Here is an 11,615-nt window from a genome sequence, read left to right as displayed (position 1 = left end):
TTCTCAAAGAAGATTGATTTTAATTCTTGTGTTGTAGAAATTATGCATTCTGACTTCTTTGATAGTGACACACACACTCAGACTCACTTAATCGTAATATTGAAGAAAAGAAGAGTAGTGGAAGACAACTTTCTCAAATATCCTTCCCGTTAAGGGCAATTCTAAAAATTATTAAAAAAGCAGAGTGCGTTTTTCTTTTGATTTTCATTCAGTTTCAAGGCAGTGATGAAAACAGCTAACAGACTGTTCAAGGAAGAAGTACTCATTGTTTAAGAATTTCAGTGCAAGATCTTGATGATCTAAAATATGTAAGATATATTTTTATGCATGTTTAGAATAATTGAATTTTGTTTCTAGATAGTGTGTGTGTGCGTGTATGTGTGAACTGAATATTTGTGAAAAATCTCATGTCCTTCCTAGAGTGATTACATGCCTTAAAAAAGCAAGATGTAAAAAAAAAAGTAAAATGTAAAGGAATTACATAAAAATAAATACAAACATTACTATTGTCCTATACACTCTGGGAACTGCAAAATTTGGGGCACTTTATAAAAATTGTTGACTGTGAGTAGAGAGTAAATTTTTATCAATAGTTGGCAACATAATCTATCTCATTTGATTTACTGAGCTATATAAAAAGACAGATTACATGTAAATCTTTTTTATTATAATTAATGTTTTATTATTTGTATGTTTAAGCACCAAGGTTGCTATAAATTTTCTTTTCTAGGGAAAAATAACCAGCTCTATTTAATTTCTACTAAAGACAAATAATAGCACAAAGTTAATTAAAATGAAATTGGATCTAATGGGGTTTTAATGGATTAAATTAGATAATATAAAAGTTATGATTTCCTACTTGTTTTTTGCACACACAAAACTTATATGTGCTTAAATGTCTGTAATGATTAGAATCAATGTATTTTATTGTCATACGTGTACCTCATGGTTATATTATATTTAAGTTCACAACTTTATGTTATGAAGGCAGTGTTATAGTTACATAGTAACTATCTGAGATTCATGAACCAATACTTTAAGTTGGCTTCAAATTGTTTAGTTTCCATAATGTGGGGATCATTAGAAAATTACATATCTCTTTATATGAGAAACAGGTAATGGAAGGCATACATTTTTAACTATACAAATATAAAATATTTAGATAATTATTACTCATTCATAAAATTCATTTTGTTATCTAACATCCCTCATACTAGCACATGTATAATAATTACTAAGATTCAATTTTAATTTGTATTATTCAGATAAATTACAATAAGTCTATGACTTATTTGTTAACTTTTCTGATGATTTTAACAATGTTTATTCAATATAGAAAATCTGAATTACTGAAAAGATATTTTAAAAATAAAAGCACCAATGATATTGATTTACTTATTTACAAGTTTAAAATATGTATACACATATAACACATGGACACAGGTACTACTTTTATTTGTAAAACTTCTTTAGTGACTTGATGTTTTAAGGTTTATATAGTTCTTATGTAGATGGTTTAATTTATTTTACTAATAACTTATTGGATAATAATTGGGTACCTTTACATAGCTCTAAAGGATGTCAAAAGTTATAACTTAAGATTTCCAAGGTCAAACAATTTTTAAAATGCTTTTAAATTTTTTTATTGAAACATTCTCAATGGTGTTAATATACTACTATGCACTATGAATTTCCTAAAGAGATATAATACAGTGTTTCTCAACTTATTTTATTTTGAGATCCTGCTCTTTTCTCCCAGGAGCACCTTACATGACTGGAGTTCCTGCAAACAAAATTCAGAAAATGGAGATCTAGGCTTCTGGCCACATATTCAAAGAGAGGTTAAGTCCTCAGAGTGAATTCTTTGAATAACTGATTTAAGCATTAGCGTGTTTTTTGGACATTCTGAAATACAATTTATCTTTCCTGGATAGACTGATATTTTGCCTTATGAGTATAGATTTGGCTTTTGGGTATAATTCTATTCATATCTTAACCACTGATATTAACCCAGTACCATTCCTGATATGCACCAGGAGAAAAAATGTATGTTAATTATATAAATAGATAGTAATGTTTATTATGATCAAGATAATGGTAAGTATGATGATGAGCGGGAAGTGGAAGTTATCCTTCATTTAATTCACACATATTGCAGGAATCTTATATATAATATATTGTTTAATCTTCTAAATCACTACTCCCTTAACAAAGGTATACTTTTCTCAACTTATATACACAAAAATCAAGCATCAATATGCTTAAGTAACTGGCTCAACGTTACATGGACAGTAGCAATATTTTATATATATTTTGGCTGATTCTATAATTTATGAATATTTTTCATTGCTATTTGATCATCATTCAATATGTAAAAAATAAAAATGTATATACCTATGTTCTTATGTATATATACACATATAGTCATAGCTACTTAAGATGAAGGAATCCTGCAAAATTGCTAAATTAGGTTATTAAAGAGTTCACAAATCTCATTAATGAAAGTAGAGACTCAGTCCTAGAAAATTCAAATGACTGGATTGCTCAAATTCTAATTGATATCTTCAGTTTAATCATTTACATATTTTCCTGTCACCCCTATTCCAGAAGGTAAGCTACGCTATAATGACTTGCCTCAGGAAATTTGTACTTTTCACATGTTTTGTAAAAGCCAACTCCCAGAATAGTCTGTTACAGGTCCTGTAAACTGTGGTGGGGCGTGGTTTTGTGAGCAATACAAGGAAAGGGAGAGGCACTTCCTTTGGTTTGCTGACGGAAATTGAAAAAAAATGTTACATTTCTGAGAAATTAGGCAGTAGGAAGTCAGATGTGTTAGTTATATGATATATTTCAGGTGATTGAACCTTAAACACTCGGGCTTCCTGCCTCATCACATATCCCTTCACCTAGGAGAAGAGAAGGAAGTACACGGCCATAGGATGGCAAGGGACCATTGTTGGCTAAGATGTTGGAGACAGCAGAGCAGGAAGTAGGACCCTATTTGAGCAATGATTTTCAAACTATGGATCATGAACCTTTAGTAGGTCATATGCATTGCATATGTGAGATGCATGCAGAATTTTTATTAAGTTAGAAAAAAATAAATTAATGAATAGTCTAATAACTCAAGTAGTATAAATATTTCATATAAAATTTTATTTCACTTTTGTTCAAAAGTTTGAAAAATATATTACTTGCTTTCACTATTTTCTGGGACTATGTGCTCCTCATAATTGTAGAGAACAATAAAAAGTGCAAGATGAAATTTCTTTTCACCTGAATGGGATGGGTGCTTGGAGTAAGAATATTTTATAAAATATGTATTTATGGACTGAGACTCATATCACTTACTGTAGCCATTTTTATGTGAATTGAAATAGTAAGTGGTTCATTATTTCTAGAATCACTGACTTGTTTAGTTCAAGATTAATTTAAAAATCCAATTTTTGTCTGAGTTTTGTATAATATCCTATGCAGATAAGTCATAATTATAATCGTGAATTGGCAATGCTTATTTGTTATTCAACTGCTCACTTTTATTGGATATTTCTTTATATTATTTTCTACTAGAACTCTTTCAATTTTGTGTTAGATTACTGTGTTATATATTTTTATATTAAATGACATATCTAGTATAAACACATAATTAAATATTTCACCTCCTCAAGCTTCTTCAGGTAATGTAAGAAAAAATTTAAAAATATTTTGATCATACAAATTTTATCAGTTCATAAAATCATTCTTATCATATTAAAATTTGTAAGCTAACCTAAGCTATTGAGGTCACAAAACTTAAATATATAGTTATAAGTACGTATTTGAGAATGCACATTTTCCCTCTTCCCAAAATGCTATCATTTGAGAGAATAACTATTTTATTACGTATATATTTTTCTAACTTTTATACAATTGCCAGAGAATGCAGTAATATTTTCTAGAATGCTATCTTTGATATTAATAACAAAACTGACAAAAAGATAATTTTGTATCATTAGACAATGACATAAAATTTCTATGTTTAAATGAAATTAGCATTACAAAAGCCATTACTAGTCATCTCCCACTTGCTCTACTTACTGGCAAAAATGTATAGGTCAAGGAAAAGTGGCTACTGTATTTTTTAAAAAAATGTATTAAGTATAGACCATTGTATATTTATATATTACAATAATGTACATGTTAAAATACCACCAGAAGCTATAAATATCAAATTTACTCTATGTTAATGTGACAGGCATCCCACAAGCATTGGTTTATTAGTTAACTATATTAATTAATAGATATTTCAACTACTTTATCATTACAATCTTAGTACTTATATGTATTGGAGACAATGTCCTTTAATTTTAAACACACATACAATTATTAAGTGTAACTGTTATAAATTCTCTAATTTCGACTGCTATTATTTATGCTAAAGGCACTATAGCAATATATAAAAATATGTATTTCTAAAGTGACATCTATTTATTAGAAATAAATAAATGAGAAGTATCAGCACCATATATTTGAAATGAGAAAAAGCTTTATGTTCAGTCAAAAAATATCCTCTAAAGAGGGTGAAACTAAAAAACAGCTGCACAACATTTGCTCAATGTCAAAAAGCATAAAGGAAAAAATTACATGCTGGGATTTAGAGTCAAACCCAAAAGTTCAAATTCCAACTCCACTATTTACTTGTTCTGTAATTTTGGCAAGTTTTAAAACTTTTCTGAGCCCCGAGATTCTTCTGTAAAATAAGAATTTTCCTTATAAGATTGCGATAAAAATTAAATGAGTTAGGAGAGGTAAAATGCTTAGAAGAGTGCTTGGTAAATAGTAAAACTCTATTATAGCTATTAGAATGCAAAGATTATTTCTTTCTAGAATCTCTCTTAATCTTGGTCTTTCCTACCCTCCTTCCTTTCGCTCTCTCTCTCTGTTCATCTGTCTCTCTTCATCTTTTATCTATAATGACATTTTATAGTTTGCTTTTTAGACTGCTTATAAAGTTTTACATTTTAAAAAATCTTCTTGTCAACAAATAATTTCTAGTAAATGAGTACTATTTTAATTATAATTATTTAATTTATTCAACTTATCCTCTTCCTCTCTCCATTTTTGAACATCCATGTCCTGCTTCTAGTCAAATATTGTGACACTAGTGAGAAACTGAATATACAATCAGACAATGGCTAGACAATCTATACAAATAAAACACTGACCCATAATCTGCAGGAATCATCCCAGGAATCCAATTTACTGTCTACGTAAGTCAGGAATATAGAAAGTCAGACCTCTATCACTGTAAACCAGGTCTAGGAAGCCAAACAACTGTAACAATTGGTTCCAACTGATCAGGACTTGAGTAATAACTGACAGCTTCCCTAATTTTTGCCCCTGCTTCTAACTTAGAACTAACTAAGGAAAGCCAGATATGCACCCCTAACCAATGACCTAGGAAGCCGCACTTCCAGTTAGCCTACCTACAATTTCCCCGTGCCAGTGGCCGACAATAGGAAATAGCTGAAGCCTCCCCTTTCTTTCCACTATATAGCTTTCCCATTCCTCTGCTTGCCTGTGAGTCTTCACTAAATGCAAATGGTAGTTGCTGACTCCATTTGTTTGTTTGTTTGTTTGTTTATTAAATGAACATTTTTAATGTTCATTTAATAAACAAACAAACAAACAAACAAACAAACAAACTGCCCTGAAGGTAGAGATAGTATAGAGGAGACAAAGCGAAAAACCACGATTCTATTCCATCTATAGATCCAGAGAGCCTCCTTGATTGAAATTCTGTCAGATTGTTCTGCCTGCACTGAAGACCATTTGGCTAGAGGAATAAAAAAGCAGAAGTACATATAAAGCCATATTTTTGAATGCCTCTCTATTGTCTAAGAGTTAAACTCCGTAATGTTTTTCTGTAGATTTAGGGGTTTAAATTTTTATTAACCAGTTTATGGTTGTTTCTATGACTATGAAAGTAATATTTTTTTAAAAAATAATGCCCATAGTTTACTGAAAAGCACAAAATAAATCACTTGTAATTCTATCATTCAGAGATAACAATTGGTAATATTTTGGCATATAACCTTTCAGACTTTTTGTATGCATGCACAAATACGTATATGCATATTATAAAAAATTAAATCATACTGTAATAATGCTATTTTCACTTGATCATCTTTCTATATAAAAACTGTTATCTTCATGAACGGTCCCATTAAATTCTATTTTATGAACATGGCTCAATATCATTAACTTATATCCATCAAGTAATGGTGGCTGACTCCCTTGTCATAGCAAGCTCTGAATACTGTAAATAGCCTTTGCTATTCTAAATTAGGTGATTTTTGTTCCTATGCTGGGTACAATTCTTTTCATTCTTACTCTCTAAACACAACGATGGTATTCCTTTGATTAAGCTGATATTTTTTCTTTAAGAGTGAATTAGTATTTTCTCATGCCATTATACTTTTTTTCTATTAAAGCATTTACTGCGTTCTTATTGATTTACATTTTAATTGCATTAAATTGTTATAATTTTAACCTATATTTTGCAACTTTTTTTCACAGATACAAAGGAAAGCTATTAAATTTGGCTTATTCATTTTGAATATGCATTACATTTTTAGTAATATTCTTGAGATTCTGGGTAGAAAATTCTATCACCTGCAAAGAGTCGTTTATCATCTCTTTTAGGATACATTAATTTCTTATTTTTATTCTTTTTACATTATTGCCTAGGTCTTCCAGAAAAATGATTTTAAAAATTGTACTAGCAACATTCTTATCTTGTCTCTCGCCTAACAGAAATACCTTCAGAAAATCATCAGTGACTTCGATGACATTTATCTACAGTTGCTTTGAGATAAATGCTAATAAAATACTCGTCTTTTCCTAATTTATTAAGAGCTATTATAAGAAATTATATGTTTATGAATTGTTTCAGTATCTCTAGGTATAACTAATTTATACCTTGATCTATTAAAGTGGTAAAATGTAATAACAGATTTCTTAAGTTAAATATCCTCTGGTTCTTAAAATATACATTTTTTTGGCCATTATTTGGTTAATATAGTGCTAAATAAAGTATAGAACCTTGGAAATTTTATTATTTGTAAAATTTCCATAGTGTATTTCCCTCTAAAATTTAAAAAAAAAAAAAACCCTGATATATAAGTCCAAACTATAATATTAAGTAGCCCCCGCTTTCAGTAATTCTCTTCCAAATCTAGTGTCTATTTGTCATTTCGACAGTGTTTATAGAATTTCAAGGAAGGGTGGCAAAACTTAGACAAAGTTTCATGGAAATTGTGAGATTTGTACTGACTGTTTAGTTAAATGATGGATATTCACAGAGTAGAAGGAGGAGATGGCACAAAAATCTAGAGTAATTTAGGGACAGGAAATAAGAAAAAAATATAAGCAAAGACAGAATAATTAGGCCTTCAGAAGAAGTCTATCTAATCTAAGAAAAAAATAATGAGAGATATAATTGGAAGAATAGATTGGTATCATACTGAGTAGGGTGTTAAATAATGAGGAGTCTAACTTTTATTCATAAGTGGTTTCTGAGTCAGGGATTGGTACTCCAAATTATATTTAAGGAATATAACTCCTGCAGTTGTATATGGGCTGAATTATAGGAATGTCATCTAGAGAAAGGGTAACAAGTAAGAAATTCACTGCAATTCTCCAAGAGTGATTTTTGCACTCTTGCTGTATATGAAAAATCAGATTACAAAATTATCTCTCCAATAATATAGTGTTTATAATTACGATTTGTGCATTTTGGCCAGTGGTTTCTTAATTTCACCCTTGAGTTGTTTTAAACCTCGGGTAGATGTCAATTGGCCTGTCAATTTATCAACATAAATAGATGTTCCTAAGAGAAACCTCTAATTTTTTTTGGAATGCGTAATGCCACAAAAATAATTTAACTTGTTTTCTACAGAGGAAATATTTGTTGCAGGTGTGCTTTATTTAAAGACATATTTCAAGTGATAACACAGCCAGAATTTTTACTTTATGGTCAAATTTTACAACTGAGATTCTTTTGACAAAGCTATTTCATGCAAAATATCTAAATGGAGGAAAATCAAACACAATTTTAGTTAACATTCTGTGAATGTGTCTAATATATGGTTTTGTTAGCATAGTGTGAAGCCTTTCCTCAGAGAAGAATAGGCTTTAGGGAAATTGTCTCACCAGTGGCATTTCTTTGTGACTTTTCTCCTATCAGAGATAGTTTCTTAGTTGAGGATAAAACATTAAATTTTCTACACAGAGCTTGGGATGAACCTGTAGGCAACATAGATCAGAATCTCTCTCCACCATTTAAGAATAAGCAGTCAAAACAAAAAACTTATGATATACTCAAAGAAAGAGTGTGGAGTCAAGCATTTTATATCAAGTAGTGTTTACAGTATGAAAGTTACGACAAAAGAGGTTTGAACATGTGAGGTCTCATGGGATGTGGCTTGCATGAGCTTTTCTTTAGAAAACAACTAGATAAACTTCAGCCAAACAAGAAGTCACTGAAGCAAAAGGTCCAAATATATTTTACTCCAAATCTAACACAAAACAAAGGTGAGTATAAGGATAACTAAACATAATGTAGGTGTTATATACCCAGCAATCATAGAAAGAGTATAAATAATAACAATGAGGATTGGTGCATAGACTCAGGGGAAGAACATGGTCAGAAGAATAATCTTGCTGATTGCCTCATATATGATAGCTCAGAAATCTAGTTGTAGATATACTAGCACCTTAGCAGTACAAAGAGAAATATGAAGAAAAATAATAGTATTGGTTAAATTAGAAGTGAAGGAGGGAGAAGGGAGGGAAAAGGCAAATTAATTTAATACTTATTTATATCACAGGCAAGAAGTAGATATTGTTAAATAAGAAAGGGTTCAAAAATACATTAAAGCAACCACTAAAACGAAAATACAAAATTTCCTATATATATATGAAGATTTATGCACAACAAAAACTTAAAAAAATATAAGATCAAATAATGTTAGTGATAAGAAAATTGCCAGTAATATTAATAAATGTATATGTTAAACTTTTCTATTAAAAGAAAAATAATTTTCAAAGTTGATTACAGAGCGAAACCAATTCTATATGGCATATATACCTAATCAAAATGATTCTCAAAGGTCGAAATGGAAGGCTAGGCAAAAGCAGCAACTAAAACAACAGTAATGACTATCTATAGATATGCAATTTTACCCAAAATATTTAAATGGAAGAACAGTGTGATATCATCACTCATTCTTTTTCAGTTCTTCGAACAGGCCAAAATGGGATGGATTCAGAGTGGTGTCTCACTCTGTCCTAGGAGTTTAATAAATCTTCAGACTGATGCTATAACTGACTCTAGCTTATTAAGGACTGACCAAGTCTTATGGAATGTCTTCCATAATATATGCATATGAAAAAAATTTAGAAAATACAGATATTTAGAAAGAATAATATAGAATTACTCACAGCCACTTTAACTAGTCATAAATACTATTAATTTTTAATGCATCATTATTTGTGATATTTTATTTTTTAGGTTATTATATGTTAAATATATAACATGACATATATTACATATATTCTTCAGAAAATTGGATAATGTTAAATATACAGTTCTGTATTTTGCTTTTCTAACAAAATGATAAAATGGACAATTTCCATTGGTCTCAAAAATGTATAATGTATAGATATATCACACAGCCCCATTGTGAAACATTTATTTGTTTTAAAATTTTACTTTTATAAATATTGTTGTAATAAAGAGAAGCTTATGTGAATCTGCATCTTCAATTACATCTTTAGAATGTATCAAGCTGCATAGAGCTTTTAAGGTCATCATTTTTAGTAGAATGATTTGACCAATTTCTACTGCCACACACAGTGTCTATCTGCACATCTAATCTATCATTTTTACATTAGTATTTAAGAAAAGATAATTTCATCTATTTTGAAAATTTTAAATATATTTTACTTGTATTAATTGCATTTTTCTTAACTAGTGAGAGTGAATATTTTCCTTAGTGTCTATTATAGCCAATTCTCATTATTTTTGGTAGTTAATTCTATAAAGTTATTGTAAACACTGAACTAGTGAATAGTGAGCCATTGCTCCCAGGGAAAATACAGAATTAGGTTTTTGCAAGCCTGTGGTCAAAACATTTTCCTCAACTGATCATTATGTAATCTTTTTAATGTATGTTTTTGTTTAAAGACAGCTTTTACACATACATTGTGCATTTATCAACAATGAATGCAAGTGGCCGACAGCACTTTAACTCATTCTTGAATGAAGCTTATTTTATACATGTAATTTCTCTGTATAAGACACATCAAGCCTTCTTGCACTTAAGAACACTAGACAGCACTTCAGCATTTGGGGGCCATATTATGCTTGGGGGGCCATTTGAAATAGCAAAATAACCAACAAAAGCCCCCAAATGTGAAAAATGTGTCACTAAACAGATCATGAAAAGGACACTTGTTTATAGTATAAGAACTGCCAATAAGAAGGCAGAGCTTCACTTGATTTCACCTCAGCTGAGAATGTGTGCAACTGGTAACTTAAAATTTTTGCTGCTCTATGTGTGTCCACAAACATTGATTTAGGGTTACGAATAAAATTTAGCGGGTAGGTGAATTCATAAATATGGAATTGAAAAGTAATGATGATTAACTGTTTTTCACAATATTTTTCTTTTTCAAATTAATTTATAGGTTAAATTGGGAATATTAATGTTATTCATTTATATAAGCTCTTTGCCTATTAAGAAAGCTAATCCTTTGTTATATATTAAAGTTATTTTCTCCCTAGTGTTTTCTTTGCCTTTTAGTATTCCTCACAGTGTTTCTTGATGTCCAGTCATTTCAACTTTCATGAACTATTGTTATATTCTTTCATCATTCTTTTAATTACTGTTGTTCTTTAAAAGAACTTATCCATCCTGAGAAAAAACAAATGGGTCTTTATATCATCTTCTAATTAGTATTGCTTCTTTTTTTTTTGTTCGACTTCATAATTGATATAGATTTTGTCATTGTAAAGAATAGAAGGAAATCTATAATTTTGCTTCTTGTTAAATAATTTAACCTGTTGTCTCAGTGCCATTTATTGGATAACACTTCTGCCATATGGATTTATAAAGCTGCATTAGTTTTCTTTTGCTGTTATAGGAAATTATCCCAAATGTAGTGAATTCAATTAACACACATTTATCATCTTATATCTCTGTAAACGAGGAGTCCAGCATAGGTCTCATTGGACTAATGTCAAAGGTATCTGCAAAGCTGCTTTAATTTCTTCATTTTCTAGGAAATAATCTGTTTCCTTGCCTTTTCCAGTTTCTAGATGGTGCACACTTGTCTTTATTCATGGCCCCTTCCCTGTATCTTCAAAGCCCTGTGGGCCAACCCCTCCTCGTGTTGCATTAATCTGACCCTTCAATCATTGCATCTCTTCTCTTCATAGCCAGAAAAAGTTCTCTGTTTCTAAGGACTTGTGATTTGATTGGGTCCATCTGTATAATCCAGGATAATTTCCCCATCTCCAGGTCCATAATCTTAATCACATCTGCACAGTCTTTTGTACAATATGAGGTAAC

This window comes from Pteropus vampyrus, unplaced genomic scaffold, assembly GCF_000151845.1.
Source record: "Pteropus vampyrus isolate Shadow unplaced genomic scaffold, Pvam_2.0 Scaffold33, whole genome shotgun sequence".
Taxonomy (NCBI): Eukaryota; Metazoa; Chordata; class Mammalia; order Chiroptera; family Pteropodidae; genus Pteropus; species Pteropus vampyrus.
The sequence above is the reverse complement of the archived record's forward strand: the minus strand, read 5'-3'. Positions refer to the sequence as shown.